Genomic DNA, 16,988 nt, shown 5'->3' on the forward strand with positions numbered 1-16,988 from the left:
GCAGTTCCACCGTGGACATGCGGCGCTTTTTATTAAAAATAAAATGCGGTAGATTTTAACTTCAACTTTATCGTTCGTCGAAACGTAATTTTTTTTTTATTTTTTTTAAAAAAAATCCAATTTTCAGCCCGAGTCATCTTGCTTGAATCGAGTAGGTGCAAAAAATTTGAAATGACCAGAATATGAGTACCTATTTACGTACGCCCTCTGGCAAATTGTACGTTAATCGCAACTATACCTCTCTCAGTCAGTCACAGTCATGGCCTCACATAACTGTTCTCCCATGCTAAGGAATAACGCCGTAAGATCATTCCAGAGTTGCCAAATTTCCTTCGTTAAAATGTTTATTTTTGAGGAAAGCTACGAATATTTTTCCTCGAAATTTTCAGGAACTTCAGGTGAAATCGCGAACAAAATTATCTGAAAAATTGGAAGAAAAATATTTACAAATTTTCCCGAGAATTTGTGATTTATCGAAGGAAATCGGGCAACGCCTTATGGCTCATGCGGCGTCTTCTTAGCACGGCAGTATTGTTGCAGTCTAGTAGGAACAATAAATCTTTAGCGCCGGAAGTGAACCTCTAATCATTCCGGCGAAGTAGAATCATTGACTCTGGATTGATGACCGATTGTTTTACAAAAGTTAAGTAACTGAATAACTCATTGTCAACCACCGGAAAATGATTGCATCGAGAAAGCGAAAAAAAAAATGTTCTTACAAGGATGCAGGATCGAATAACTGGAGTGCTGCGGTACCCCGGCCTCGTGTGGCACCCTCGAAACGATTCTTCTCCATTATTATTTTCAACTTTTTTTCTTTTCCGCGAGTGGTCCAATCAAATCTTTTGGGGGCTCCTGGAGTCTTTAAAATTTTGAAGGATTGGAGAAGTCCTGAAATTAGGATTTTGGAGGTCATGGGCAGTCATAAGGCGCTTGAAGTGTAATCTAGGATTTACGGCTCTCATGACCTTTTGAATACCTGTGCCTGGAATTTCGATAAAATTTCGAGATCAATAATCTTTTCCCTAGTAGCAGAACAAATTTTTGTTTTTCTAAAAAAAAGTATAAAAAAAATATATCTGTTATCTAAATGATTTTTTTATATAAAAAATGTGTAACGCTTATATAAAAAAAATCAAAGTTCAGACCTGACCGTAACATATGAAAATGATAAAAGCTAGATAAGGTAATTTTTTTTTTATACACACATTTTTTTTTTTTTTTATATAACGCATGCATACGAAGTGTTAAAAGTGAACATTTTTATGTAACGATTATATAAAAAAATAGGTCATCATTTTCGTGAGCTTTACGCGAATTAGAGGAATTTTTAGTATGTTCGCGAAAAGCTCACGAAAATTATCACATTTTTTTATATAATGGTTACATAAAAATGTTCACTTTTAACACTTTTGTATGCATGCATTAAATAAAAAAAATTAACTTTCGTACATAATATTTATCTTTTCCTTCTGTGGTTTTGCTACTAGGGTTGGGGGCTCCTGGAGTCTTTAAAGATTTTGAAGGATTGGAGAAGTCCTGAAATTAGGATTTTGGAGGTCATGGGCAGTCATAAGGCGCTTGAAGTGTAATCTATAGGATCTATCTATAGGCTCTCATGACCTTTTGAATACCTGAGCCTGGAATTTCGATAAAACTCAGAGATCAAGATTTTCATGGGCCCTGCATGCGCCAGTGCCCATGAACTCTTAAGCTCTGATCTCAATAATTTATCGGGTTCTAAAGACCAATTTTTGATGGGCTTAAAGGGTATTTTCGGGTTTTTTGGGGGGAGGAGGGAGGGGGCTAATTAGGAAGAACCAATAAAATCAGTATTTGCTTATCTCCAGGGCCGGATTTAGGGAATGGCTACATGGGCCGCGGCCCATGACGGCAAATTCTGCATTTTTTTTAAAATATAGGTATAAAAAAATCGGATTCAGAAAAGTAGAAAAGGCGACAAAATCTCTCATCTCTAGAGAGTATAGTAATTTCTAATTTTGTCGTATTTCGGTGATACAAGAGATAGCATCCTTAATTAGTCGATTCAAAGAGAAACCAAACACGCAATTTGACCTGGAGCGTTCGCGGTGCCGAGAGCAATGATGACGAAGACTTAATATGAAAAGGAGAAGCCTTCGGCGCGGCGGTGGGCATGTCCACTTATTAGCGCCTACAAGACTGCATGAATACTTCACGGATTGCATCAAACACAGTGCGTCGCGGCGGCGGATGTTAAAATTATTAAATCACATTTATGTTTATTCTTTCATAATTTTTTCGTTCATTTCTTATAAATGGAGGGCCTGATCCACAAAGAAATAAGTGTACGGAACTTCACTTTCGCGCAAAGTTCCGTGAAATTTTGCTAGTGTTGACAGGGCTTTCACAAAAAATGTGCCCAACACGAATAAACGCGTCTTATGCACCTCCCCCCTCCTTCGGCACGTTCACTTGATGGTTTTCATTGATGTTTCAAAACGAATGAAAAGGGGGCGGCAAAATATAGGCGGCCCATGGGCGGCAAGTAGGTAAATCCGGCCCTGCCTATCTGCGGGGACCCTAAGTAAGGGCATTTGGGACCTTTTATTTTCTTGGGAATGTGATCCGCCTTCAATTTAGGAAATATACAATCCGCAATGCACGGACCTTTTTACCCGTGGGTACCCCGGACCCCCGAGCGCTAATTCGAGCCCGCAAGGATGTAGGCACGCGAATCCAATTTGCTGACAAGACAAACTAGGACGCACCAAAGCATGTATTGTCGTCTCGATGGGTTAGCCTGCCCCTGTAAATTCGGTATTCCTCACTAGCAAAAAGAAGATTCACCTATTTTAAGGCATGACGAAGGATGCCAGAAAGGAAGGTCAGTGTGCGCCTTCAATTTTTTGCATATACAACAAGGGTTGTCGCAGAGCACGAATAGTCATATCTTGTCGTTATCGTTCTACCTTCATTGTTCAAATCGTCGCACAGGGGGCTGTCCTATGTCCTCCAAGTATTTGAAAAAAATTCCCTTCTTCCGAACGGAATACAACAGCGAGTTATGGACTCCTACTTTCGGCTTATATAGGGGAGACCGGGGTTATGTTGGCCACGGGGCTATGATAACCATCGTGAGAATTTTGTAGAGGAAAATGTAAATTTGATGTTTTGATGAGCAAAAAGGTTGGCAGCGATGTAGACTAACAATTTAAAATATCAACATCGATGGTGTCCCCCTCTGTTATGCTCTGTGCTGTAACATTCTTGTTTACCTTCGAAAATAGCCCGAAAACGCGATTTTTTTAATTTTGAATTTTGTTTGCTGTGGCGAGTATTTATTTTGTATCTTATTAATCTTTGTTTCTATTTGAAGTAGACCCCTTTCCTTTGATTTTAGTGTATGGATTTATGGCTTTTGACTCCTTGTTTCTTAGTTGGATGACTTTGATTTGAGGTAACCTCGATCGGGGCTATGTGGACCATTTTTCTGGGGCTATGTTGACCTACTAAGAAGACATACATTTTATACTTTTTTTTGCGTAAGGTTTCAAATCCATTCTCTTTGAGTTTAAAACGGTCCTATTTAGTGGAGAAGTAGATCTTCTTATTATTTTTTAAGTTGCTTTTCACGCCAACTCACTTATTAAATTTGATACTGTTCTTTAAAATTTTTTTTTTTTATTTTTAAATTTTCAGCTCCAAAGGTATTGAGTTTTACAAACATTACGAAAGATAAGTGTAAGGGCATAATACTAAGCTTTTTAAGTGCAATTACAATCAACTGAACAAGGTTAACATAGCTTCCTTACAGGTGGCTCACTTAGCCCCGGGGGTGGCCAATATAGCCCCAAGCAGGGGCTATGTTGACCAAAATGGATTTTCTTATAAAAACGCATGAAACTCACAAAATTAAAGTATTTTGTACAATGTTTTCAGTTGATTTTAATTTTACACTGTATGCTCAAGGATTAGAGCATCAAAGAAATGGCATTCTATTCTTCTGTTTCTTCAGACACAAGTTTTCAAAAAATCTGGTCAACATAGCCCCGGTCTCCCCTAGTCATATTTGTTCGAAAAGTGCCCTACGGCCATGTAAAAGTCAAATCTCTTTGAGAGGAGGTTTTTTTTTGGGGGAGGGGGTGGGAGCTGGGGGCGACTGATCTTGAATTTTTATAGTACGAACGTGGGATGGGCAATTGAATCGGTCAGTTACCAAAAGGCTCAAGCGCCAGATACAAAAATACGAAAAAACAGTAAAAACTGTATAAACCAACCCGTTTTAAGTCGCAAATTAATGAATAATGTGATGAATTAATTCATCGCTTTAATATTTTAGAGCTCGGAGAATTATTATAAGGGGTCAATTAAAATGGATATTACCACTTTTCTCGAATTCTCATTATTGGTGTTTGAGCCATTTTGTAACTGACCGATTCAATTGCCGATGGACTCAATAATCTCTCTAACCAACCCTTCCCTGCGCTCTCTCCTTTAAAAAGTACATGTTTACGCTTGTGCCGCCCCCCCCCCCTCCCAGTCCGAGGCACATAATTCCCCCTGATGGGATTAATATTGAGGGGCTTGGTGGACAAGGCGCATAAGTGCAGTTTTTGCTGTTTCGAGAGACACTTGTTGGAAGGTTTGAAATCACATGGAGCCTTGTGGCAGAGAGAAAGTTCAAACTGACTTATTGATGCCTTAAAGTTGGAAATTGAGAGCAAATTCACAGAATATGCATTCAGACTAGTTTTACTTGAAAACATTAATATCTCAATTTTTTCAAAAACTGCACTTATGCGCCTGTCCTCCGAGCTCCTCAATCGAGAGATGGGTGAAAATGGCAATACGATGCGAGGCTCTCGGTCAAGTAGAAGAGGTTTGATCTATGTATAACGTGACTTGTGAGTCTCGTGCCCCAGTGTAGGTATCTCTGTTATCAGTGCCGCTGCCCCCCACGCCCCCCCAGCCCCCACTCATTCCCCGCGGCCCTTCTCACTGGCGCATCGATGACGGTCAGCTGTTCTCGAACGTTCGAATTTGTCGTATCAATTTTGCACGTTCCCGTACCGCGTCATAGTTCAGTCCCCCTGCTCGAATCACACGACTCCGCGCCACAACGGTCTGGACTTCTCCAAGTGGATTCACGAGTGGATATTTTGCTTGATAAGCACTATGCTGCCGTGTTAAGGAAAAACGCCGTATGAACCTTCAGGCGTTGCCAAATTTCCGATGATAAAACATGAATTTCTCGCCGGCTGATTATTGAAATGGAGATGTTGCATGTGTGAGGAATTTGCGATTTGACTTCATATGTAAAGGTTTGCGAGAAACACGATGGTGCCACTGGTTTTCTCTGAAATCAACTCCCAAGCTCAAAAAAGCTCTCAATGTGAGGCTAAAATGGAGGGAATATCCCACGCTATCCTGAGAGCAGTCCACCTCTACATCAAAGCGAACTCTTCATGCAAAGATAGGGAGCAAATAAATTAGCAGGGTCGCCATTTTTTTAGCGTAAGATTCCCCAAATAAAGTGGCAGCTCTGTCAATGTATTTGCATCCTATCTTTGCATGGAGAGTTTGTCTTGATGTAGTAGTGGACTCTCAGGATAGCTTGGGATATCCCCTCCATTTTGCCTCAACTTTGAGAGCTTTTTATGAGCTTGGAGCTGATTTCAGGGAAAACCAGTGGCACCATCGTGTTTCTCGCGAACTTTTACATGAGAATCAATAGTCAAATAGCAAATTCCTCACACATGCAACATCTCCATTTCCCGCGGGCTGATTATTGAAATTGGCAGACACAGCTATAGACAAAGAAGACATAAGGAGTATGGATCGATCCTATTGGTTGCAACGGGTCGTTGTTATAGACTGAAGGGGAAAATTACGGACTAACTATAGGGTCTCTGGTGAGTTGCCGTTAGATAGTCTATCCTTTACTTCCTTTGTCCATTGCCACCACCCGCTTCCACCAATAGGATCACTTTATTCTCAATTAGTCATCTTTGTCTAGCTTCGTCTATAAATTTCAATAATCAGCCCGCTGCTCGGCTTGTAAAATAATGTCTTTCCAATTTGTCAGAAGTTTGTTAGCAATTTCACCCGAAATTCCTGAAAATTTCAAGGAAAAATATTCATGACGTTCGGCATAAATAATCATTTTATCGAAGCAAATTTGGCAACACCTGAAGGTTCGTGCGGCATTTTGCCTCAGGAGGGCAGTAGGGGTACACCTTGTCAAACGTTGCGTTACTACCTAATATCTCCGGTATCGCCGGGTTTAGAGGGTCATGTCAGGACTTTACTCGGAAATCGTGGAAATGATGATGCAACGGAAAAAGCTGACGATGGCCGGCGGAATGATCTAGAAGAGATGACCCGGAAAAATCCAGTGGCGTGGCGTGCTTTGCGATATATCGATTGAAACGCCACTCAAAACCTATGAAAAAAGATCGATTATCAGGGTGTTCGCAGCGAACACCTTAGTAATCGATTCTTTACCATAGCTTCAAATGGCAAGATATCGATAATCGATTATTCACGCCACGCCACTGGAAAAATCTTGACTTTTCCCAACGAGTTTCTATGACGCGTGTTGCTTCCCACTATCGCTTGTCACGCTGCATAACATGGAAAAAGTTCTCAGGAAGGAAGATCAACGGCCCCGGTCGTATTGCAACAGTTTCGTAACTGTCTGTCCGGAAGGATCGGAAAAAGAGACTTTTGCGTTGTAAAAGTCTCATTTTAAATTCTCCCTCGCGGTTTTATTTTCCTCCCCAGAAAAATTTATGTGCACAAACATTCACCCTGTACAACTTGGGGAGGGGAAGTAAACGTAAAAGTCCGTCTCAAGGGAGAATAACCTGTAAAATTAAAAATGATCCAAAATGAACCTTAATGATACACCAAAAAAAAAAAAAGAAAGAAAGAAAAAAGAAAGAAAAGTGCATAGGTGTTAAATTAGTAACATCCCAGATGTAAAAAAAAATATGCGACAACTCTTGGATGTTATCATTAACACTCTGATATTAAAGTAACATCCTAGAATGTTACGTTTACATCCTAAGATGTTACTTCAATGTCAGAGTGTTAATGACAACATCCAAGAGTCGCCGCACATTTTTGAACACCTTTTTTCTCGGTGTATCTTCTCAATTTTACCTGTAAAATACAAAGAACAAACATAACTTTTTGAATTTTTGAAAAGCTTCTCCGGGCGTCGATTTTTTGTCAAGAGGAAGTATCAGAAAATTGGAGCAGGGATAATAGCACAATTTTAGTTTCCTACGAAATAAATACAAAATGAAAGGATAGTTTAAAACTTAGTTACTCCAATTTTTTCATCTGCAACCGCGTACGTTCATGTGAGAATATCAAGAAAAAAGAAGGTAGGTCGATGACTCTCTTTCATGCTTTTTACGATGTACAGGGAACGAAATAAAATAAATAAGCGACCACGAAGAAGATGTTTGCGTCCTCTTAGCCCCAGCAAGTAATGAACATCCTTTGAAAGCTCTGAGGCCATCTGTGAATTTGGCGCTTTGAGCAATGCATGGTCCTAAAATATGCTATTAGACACTTGACTAGAGCCACCCTAAAGAGTGACAAAGACTGCTGGGCAGTACAAACTGCTGCGAGCAACTATTAGTGATTCCAAGCCGCTCAAGTTGCTTATCGAGATATTGAAGGCGAACTGGTCTTAGCGAGTGAGAAACGATATGAGTGAAATATTTAACTGCTGTGCAGCTTGAGCAAACCGAGTAAATGTGGCCGAGATGCGGCGCGCGAGCAACTATTACTGCTCCCAAGCCGCTCAAGTTGCATATCCAGATGTTGAAGGCGAATTTGTTCGAACGAGTGAGAAACAACGTGAGTGGAGTATGAATCCGCTAATGCCACGAATAAAGCTAATCTGAATTTCGGGTTCCTGAGAGCTCACAATTAAACATTCAGTGGGATTAATGGGGTCTTAAAAGCCTCTAAAGCACCGTAGGGTGGGCCCTCAAGACCTCAAAATTATGTATTCAAATATTTAAATGGCGCCTGGGAAAGAATGAAGGGGCCCCGAAAATCAAAACTGTAATGATCATTAGGAAGTCATATTTTGCATGAAAACAATTGTGTGAGTCTTTCGGTCCCTGGCTAGAAATTTAATATTTGCCTTCAATCTTTAAACGGATCTCCAAGGAAAAGTCTTTTCCAATATTTTCAATTTTTCCCCCGTGAGTGGTCCAATCAAATCTTTTGGGGGCCTTTTGAGTCTTGCAAATTTTGAAGAAATGGAGAGGTCCTAAAATTAGGATTTTGGGGGTCATAGGGCCCTTGAAGTTTAAGATTTATGGCTCCTAATGACATTTTGGATACCTGAGACTGGAATATCGATAGAACTTTGAGATCAGGATTTTCGTGGGCTCTACACACTACAATGCCCATGGATCTTTGAGCTCTAATCTTAATATTTCATTGGGTTCCTCAAAACAATGTTTTAGTAAGCAGTATATTTTTTTTTTTTTTTTTTGAGGGAGGGGGGGGGGAAGAACCAATACAGTCAGTATTTTTTTTTTTATCTCCAAGGACCTTACAGAGGGAATTTGGGACCTTTTGCTTTCTTGGCAGCAATGTGATCCGCCTTCAATTCAGGAAGTATACCACCCGCAATGCGCGAGCCCCTGAACGCTGATCCGGCTCTGTTGGAACTTCCAACTTGGAACTTGGAAGTTACAGTCGGGAAACAATTATGATCGGAATGTAGAACCTACTTTCAATCATTTTTCAGAATTCTTTCCATCAGCTGATTGTAAGGCGCATCGTTATCTCTAGTAATGAGCGCTATCTCTGTGAACTCTTTTCCGGAAGACGATAAAATGCATTGCGTACTGCACTTGAACTTCATGACGAGGTTGGGAACAGATCAATAATGCGACGCCGACGGAGAAACACGACAATACAATTCGGTGTTTGTTTAATAATCATAACGATACGATACATCACTCATCATGTCTCCATCCCTTACACCGCATCCTTTGTCGTGCCTTATGGCCTCAATTATTCCAGTTCAAGAACGTAGTTTCTGCATGCTTCTTCCATTATTGATTTCGTCTATTTTTTCTATTTCAAAGAGGCTGTAAACAAGGTGACTGGATTCTTTGAGTCCGTAAGTGGGTTATTCGATAAAATAATATATCCTCCTAAAACACACTTGCACTCAGAAGTTTGAGTGAAAAAAAAAACCAGAACAATAATTGTTCTTTCAACATTGAATGCTGTTGGTATGTTGATCAATCAAATTATGTTAATATATCGCGATAAAAAGTTAATTTTCAGCGCTTTCACTTGTTTGTGACCTTATGAAATATTTTTTGAGGGGTTTCAGAAGGTATCTGATCTTCAAATGACCAGAATGAAAGTCGGTAAAAATAAATCAATGCCCTTTTTCGTTCCCCGTAAATAATTTTGTTATCTAGTCATGGGGTCTAAATAAAGCCCTTTTAAAGCGTTTTTAATTACCCAGGATCGTTGCTTCATCTATTCCGACTCTTAAACATTGCCTTGATGACACAACAACTATTTTCCAGCAATTTTTGGAAATTGTAGCTCCGAGTAGAGGATGGTGTCTTAAATGAAGAGTATTCAACCGGTCCAAGTTTGGTCCCACTCTTATCTAGATGAATGAAAAACTGAAAAGAAGAAACAGTTTTCAGAGGTTTTATTTTTTGATGAATCTCATTTTCAAAAATCATTCTTTCCACAAACTTAAGTTCTGTCTAACATGATGAAATAACACGTCTAGATCGAAAGAGATTCGAATCGCTGGTAATATACAAGCGCCTTGCGTGTTTTCAAAGTCAAGCATCAGAATCGATTCAATGAAGGGTTACTTGGTGAAAAAACCTCGAACGCACGACCTCCGCTCAGAGCGCCTACATTTTCTCGTGATACTCTACGCTTTCCCACACAATTAGTGTAGTTGCCTATTTATCTCCGTGGTCTTGGACTTTGTCTGACCTAAATTAACCGAGGAAAAAGTTTGAAGCCACTTTGTACATACCCAAAATCCTTAAAAAATCAGGAAAAATTCCGTAAATTTTGTTCGAGATTCTTGGAAAGTCAGGGAAGAGTCATCAAATTTCTCCCTTCAAATACCTTAAATTCCGTTGTTTTGTCCAAAACTTTGAGCGGCTCCGATCGCATTCATGCTTTTTTATCACAAGATGAAAGAGTTTGATTTTCGAACAAAACATACCTCCTGGAAAACATCTCAACAAAAATCATGCTCAACATCCTTAAGAAGTTAGAGAAAATTCAAACGTATTTTTTTATTTCATTACTCTGAAAAGCCAGAAAGAAAAAGGGGACAATCAGCAAATTTTAAAATTTCAGAAAACTTACCTTGCTAAATCCATTTTTCTCCAAATAGATGGATACCCTCCCTGATCTATTCGTAGCCCAACCCCAGAAGCAGAGGCGGATCCAGCAATTTGGCAACACCGGATTCCCTCCATTTAAACCTATGGAAATGTATCGATTCTTGGAGGGACCAGGTATTCCGACAAGAATCGATTGTTTAGCATAGGTTTAGATGGAGGAAATCCGGTGTTGCCAAATTGCTGGATCCGCCTTTGCCCGGAAGTGACTCGCCTCTCAGAGACGTACGCGTTACTCTTATGATTTTGCATCATAGAGAGTATTTGAATTTTCTTTAGATTATACTTTTCCATCATAAAACTATAGCTTTCTCGCTCTGGTCATTTAAGAAAAATCACAGAAAAAAACAGTGTGAAATCAACCCATGCGTGAGGCATTGAGCAAGACGCTCTCCAGTCTCTTGTGCGCAAAAATGAAATTTTCTCCCGCAAATGCTTCATCATTCTACCGCATAAATCGTAAAAAGGTGTGGAACCCGGATGATTCCAGCTCACCTCCTAGCTTTTCTGATGTAAAGACACGTGTTTCTATCTCCACATGAGCCGCGGAAAGTATAGAGGTATACGGAGAACATGGCTCACGTGGAAACTGAAGTATGCACTAAAGTCAGCGGAGCGAATATTTACCGACTGCCGTGCTAAGTAAAAACACGGTATGAGCATTCGAATGTTGCCAAATTTCCTCTCAGAAAATATTTATTTTTGAAGAAAGTTATGAATATTTTTCCTTGGAATTTTCAGACTTTCAAGATAAAACTACGAATGTAGGTAATCCTCTAAAAAATCGGAGGAGAAATATTGCAAAATTTTCCTGGAAATCCGTAATTTTTCGATGGCAATTTTGGCAACGCCTCATGGTTCTTACGGCGTTCTTCCTTAACACGGCAGGCGACTACACAGCATGGCACGACGAAGCGCCATGCCACTCTACTGCCATGCTAAGGAAGAACGCCGTATGAACATTCGAGAGTTGCCAAATTCCCTTTGGTAAAATGTTCATTTTTGAGGAAAGTTAAGAATATCTTTCCTTTAAAGTGTCAGCATATTTTGGTAAAGTTGTGAGCTAAATGATCTGAAAAATTAGGATGGAAATATTCATAAATTTACCAGGAAATTCACGTTTCGTGAAAGGAAATTTGGCAACGCCTGAAGGTTCATACGGCGTTTTCCCCTAGCACGGCAGTCTAGGCCTGGCATTTTCCCGCGCTTCTTCCTCCCTCAAATGGAGACGAAAGCGAAGGAATGAGGAAAGGAATCGGAGGTCATCCCGATTCTCGACTTGGATTTTTGTGGCTCGATTTGGAGCTCGAGTCCGGGACCTGCCATCTCGTGACGTCGCCGTCGACGCACAATGGATCGAGTCAGTAGGAGAGGCCGGACAAAATTCGGAAACTTTAAACGCTTATAACGCCGTTCTTACAAAAATTTGAGGTTCTGAAAGTGGTTACATTGGCTCCCTCGTAAAATTTTCTTCAAAAACCACCCCTTGAAGTTTAATATCCGACGAAATGAACGTCAAAATTCGCAGTTTTAGTCAAAAATTTCATGTCCGACCTCTCTAATTGACTCGGTCCACTGTGCGACGTCTCGAGCCGCACGCGTCGGGACAAAAGTGAACTTTGGATGCCCGTCCGGGCACGTGCGAACTGCGAACTGCGAGGATCCGAGTGCCAAATTATGCCGAGCAGGGCCTTGATCATGCTTCTTGACTGCTTCTCGTCCGATCGAGATCCTCCTTCGACGCACCAGGCATCCACCTCTGACATTCAGGGGTGATACAGGTGATCGCTCACACGCAGCATCCGTGTCCCATAAATCCTCGCGTGGTCCATCCGCGTGATACGACGGATCCCTTTGTTTGATTTTAAGTGTTTTTTTACACGACAGGGTCGAGATTCAAGAGCCGGGACTTTCCGAGCCTTGAAAGCAGTGATAGATTAAGGAATGGGGGACCTCAAGGTTTAGGTTAAATGCAGTTCAGTTGGACTGCATTTTGCAATGCGGGACTACAATCTCTGGCTCTTACGTAAACACACCTATCTACTTATGGAAACTAATGGCACATATGATGTATCTATTATGAGCTAGAAATTGTCGCTCCTAATTGCAAAATGTGGTTCAATTGGTCACAAAATAGGTATGTACCGAATAAAGTTGGCGCATTCTATCAGGAGTGTCCTTTACGGGTTGGAGGTTGAAGAGGAGGAAAGTGACTGTTTTCCAATGGAGATCTGATCCGGGCTGGCTTTTGCCATAGACGCACTAGGTGCGCGACTATGGGCCAGCAACCTGAAGGGGCACGCACCACCCTGGTAAAAATTGGCAGTAGAATCTGTGTTCCAAAATACCATAGACCTAAAGCCGGCTGTAAGATTTCCAATAGCTTCTGTAGCCGGCTGTACAATTTCTTATAGCCTTTTATAGCCGATGGCGATTAAGCAACAGCCAGACGATAAAGTTTATGCTAAACGTTACTAAATACGGATACTAGGACTTAGTTAGTTTTTGGACTACCGCTCTCTTTTTGTGCCGTAGTATCTTGATTTATTTTGCGAGGAAAGCTCCGTACTTTTGAAGGATGCCTATCATTCTTAATATGTTGGAGAGCCTTTAATTTCTTATGATGCTGTGCAATACCTCTGGTGTGAAACAGTTGCTTCAGACGCCGTGGCAAGCTGCGGCGCGGCGGGTGGGCAGAGAGCGCGAAACGCGCATTGGCGCCTACAAACCTAACAGGGATACTTCACGCATTGCGCAATGCGTGAAGTATCCCTGTTAGGTTTGGAGGCGCCAGTGCGTCGCCGCTCCGCTTTGTGTTAGGCTCTAGTATTTAATCTCGCGGAGTCAGCGTTTTTCAACTCATGATTTTGAAATGTTTGCACATCCTGTATGGGTTATTCTCATTTTAATTGATGAAAAAAAATGTGTATTAAAGGAAAATATAATGTGTATGTTTTGTAAATATTAAGGTGGTTCCGCATCAAACTTAATGATTTCCAAAGCACACGAATTTCTACACAATTTCTTATAGCCTTTTATAACCGATGGCGAAAAAGCAACAGCCAGGCGATAAAGTGTAAAGCCCGGCGATAGCAGTGGCGTGCGGTCGGATAAGCAAGGCAAGCACTGCTTGCCCAAAGATTTCAAGAGAAAGAAGAAATTACACCTTTAACATGTTTTACATTTTAGCAAATATAATTTATGAAAGGTGTTCAGTAAGAAAATTGCATTAAAATAGAGAGAGAAAGAGACAGAAATACGTATAGAGCCACTAAAGTCAACTAAGTAGGAAGCGGCAGAGAGGATGGAGGTGGCGCAGCGCGCTGCGCGGCTGAACGCGGGCCAACTCATGCGCTGGAGAATCGCTTGCGATCAGCTGAGCGGAGCGCCACTGCTCAGCGGCGAAATCAAGGCAGGCGGGGAGTGCGGTACGTTCCGAGGCCAGCTCTTCGCTGCGCGATCGCAGCTCGCTTCTCTTGGCCGTCATCGCAGCGCGCTGCCTCTGCCTCCGATGCGCTATCTTGTTCCTCTTTCCGTCGCGGTTGTAATTGCTCCTCGAGCAATAGAGTCCCTTTAGCAGATGCCCTTAAATTCTATAATATGTCGCTCACTCGGATATATTGGTGATGAATTTGACAATTCTCAATCATGTTTTAAACGCAGAATTGCCTGTACTTGGGGGCTATTGGGGGGGGCTATGATTTTTTCTTTTCTTGTTTCATCTCCTTCTGTTGTTAATCTTAAGTCAAAGGTACGCACGTCCTCAAATTCCATTACTCTGCCACTTGATTCTGCAATGAAATTTGCCAAAATTTGTGCGCTCATATTTAACCTGAAAATCAGCGCAACCATATAAGCGGATCCAAGGGGAGGGGGCGGAGGGGCATAGGGGGCGCACGCCTCCCCTTCCTCCCGAAAAAAGGGTGGAAGAGAAAGGGAATAAAGAAAGAAAGAAAGAATGAAGGTAAGAAGGAAGAAAAACGCCCATATTTAGCAATTATTTATTTCAAAATTGACTCAAACCATAGGCGGATCCAGCAATTTGGCAACACCGGATTCCGTCCATTTAAACCTGTCCTAAATAATCAATTCTTGTAGGAGCACCTGGTCCCTCCAAGAATCGATACATTTCCATTCGTTTTAATGGAGAAAAGACAATGTCGCCAATTTGCTAAATCCGCCAATGACTCAAACTGCATATTAGATGCTTTAAAATTTCTAAAATTTTCCGGGGGAAGCTCGACGGACCCCATGCCCCCCCCCCCCCCCCCCTGAAGTTCGAAGTGTCTGGATCCGCCTATGAGCACAACGAACTAATCGTGAAAACAAGTGAAAGCGGAAGGTCACATGTTCCCTGGGCGAATTTGAGGAATCCAAAATTCGCAATCGAGTCAGAGAGAGGAAACGAATGACGAGGTCGGGACGTCTCGCATGTAAACTGAGTTTTCGCTCACTGACCAATTTACACGTTTGAAAAATTCACGAGGCGATGCGCGGTGGCGGGGCAGCCTCATTCATTCCGTTGGGTTATGTTATCAAACGGGCTTGCGGTCTATTTTTAATCTCTCCTCTTGGCACCCGCCTCGGTTTCCGAATGACCCTCCGTTTAGGCGTTTACAATCCCTAGAACCGGGCGAGAGCAGTCACTCCGATCCCAATTTCGGTCACGGCGATGAGTGCCCGTCGACGTCGAGTCCCCGTTCCCGCTCCCGACTTTTCCCCCACTTTTCAACTTTCTCTTGTTACAACCCCCATCTTTTCCCACTTTCCCTCATTGAACTTCGTAAATTTAATTTTTTTCAAATAAATTGGAGGCGACGTATCGAAATCTCTGCTGAAGTCGCTCAACATGTTATCATAATGTGAATCGGCCGATTCTCCCATATGATATCTGTCTGATATCAGTGCGATGTCACTATAATATTATCGTAACAGTGTAATATCATTCTGATATTACACTGATATCACTGGCATCATACTGATATTATACCAAAATCATACTGATATCATACCAAAACCATACTGATATCATACCAAAATCATACTGCTATCATATTGACATCATGCTGGCTTTCTCGATAAAATTAGCTACACATGGTTCCCTCAGGGTTCTGTACTTTTTCAAATTCCAATTAAAAAGGCCCATAAAAGGCTCCATGAATTCCAATAGGTAATTTTTCAAACAATTTGATTTTGGCCCCATTCTTTGTAAGATTAGACGGTAGGGCGATGGTGGATTCAGCATGAAAAGTAAGAGAAGTAAAAACTTGCATTTAGAAGGGAGGAATATCATCTCCATCCAGGAGGAGAGGCACAACCCCTTCTGAGGGGATCTAAAAAGACTCCATTAGCTCCAAAGGGAGATTTTGATGAATTTCATCCTCAGTTCCAAAGGGGGGTCCGGGGAAAATTTGAATAAAACAGTTTCTCTCAAGGCAATTTTGGGCTGCTATCGGAAAAGTCGATCGGAATGCAATATCAACTTGATGCGGTTATTTAGCGAAATCTCTCATTTTTTAGGGGTCCAAGTAGATTTTTAGGGGATTTAGCCCCCCGGCTCACCTTATGGCCCACACCAATTGAGGATATCCCTTGAATTAAACGAATAAGGGAAGTATTAGAAAAATTGAAAATGAAACATTTGAATTTTAATGCACGAATAAAAATATGCATGGGTATGTCAAGCACGGAAACGATTCTTTTACAACTTAATTCTTTCCGGCAAATTTTCACGGCGGCGAGGATAAACCGTACGTCGCTGAATTTTGCGGTGAATCATCGACTGGGGCTGGACCCGCCAACGACCGCGCGAGTCCGCCGGGACCGCCTCGCCGATTGCCACGTTGCCGTTTCGGCTCGAAACTACCGAATTTCTGAATTAAATCGACGCGGTTTCTTCATCGGTTCGACAATCCCTCCACTACCGGGTGAAGAATCTCCGGGAAAAGTTTTCGCGGTTGAAGGTCGAGTGGCAGGTCTTCCTGAGATGCCACTCTCGAGACTCAAGATCAACCGAGATGTAATGACGTTCCCAATCAGGACGTGGGAGGCAGTTTCGTTTTAACGAGCAACCTTTCTGTCCGAAATAAATTAATTCAAGTGCGTCCAAACAACTGAGGAACGATTCGGTTTTCGGTTTTCGCAGACGTTCCGCTTTGCGAACGCTAGAAAAAGCTACTTCCTCGTGGAGAAAAATCTGAACGTTGCGCTTACTGTTAGTTTCTTTCTCGATGGGTGTACCAGGGCCGGATAAAGGGGGTGGCCACATGGGCCGCGGCCCATGGCGGCAAATCTAGGGGGCGGCAAATTTTGCAATTTTTTAAATGTGGGCATAAAAAAATCGAATTTAGAAAAAAAATTACAAACGAGAAGAAGCAACAAAATCTCTCATTTCCTGAGAGTATAGTAATTTCTAATTTTGTCGTCTTTCAGTGATACAAGAGACAGCACCTTTAATTAGTCGAGTTAAGAGAGAAACCTAACACGCAATTTGGCCTGGAACGGCGCGACTTAGAGAGAAATGATGACGAGGACTTGAGATGAAAAGGAGAAGCCCTCGGCGCGGCGGTCGGCATGTAA

Source organism: Bemisia tabaci, chromosome 6, assembly GCF_918797505.1.
Source record: "Bemisia tabaci chromosome 6, PGI_BMITA_v3".
Taxonomy (NCBI): domain Eukaryota; kingdom Metazoa; phylum Arthropoda; class Insecta; order Hemiptera; family Aleyrodidae; genus Bemisia; species Bemisia tabaci.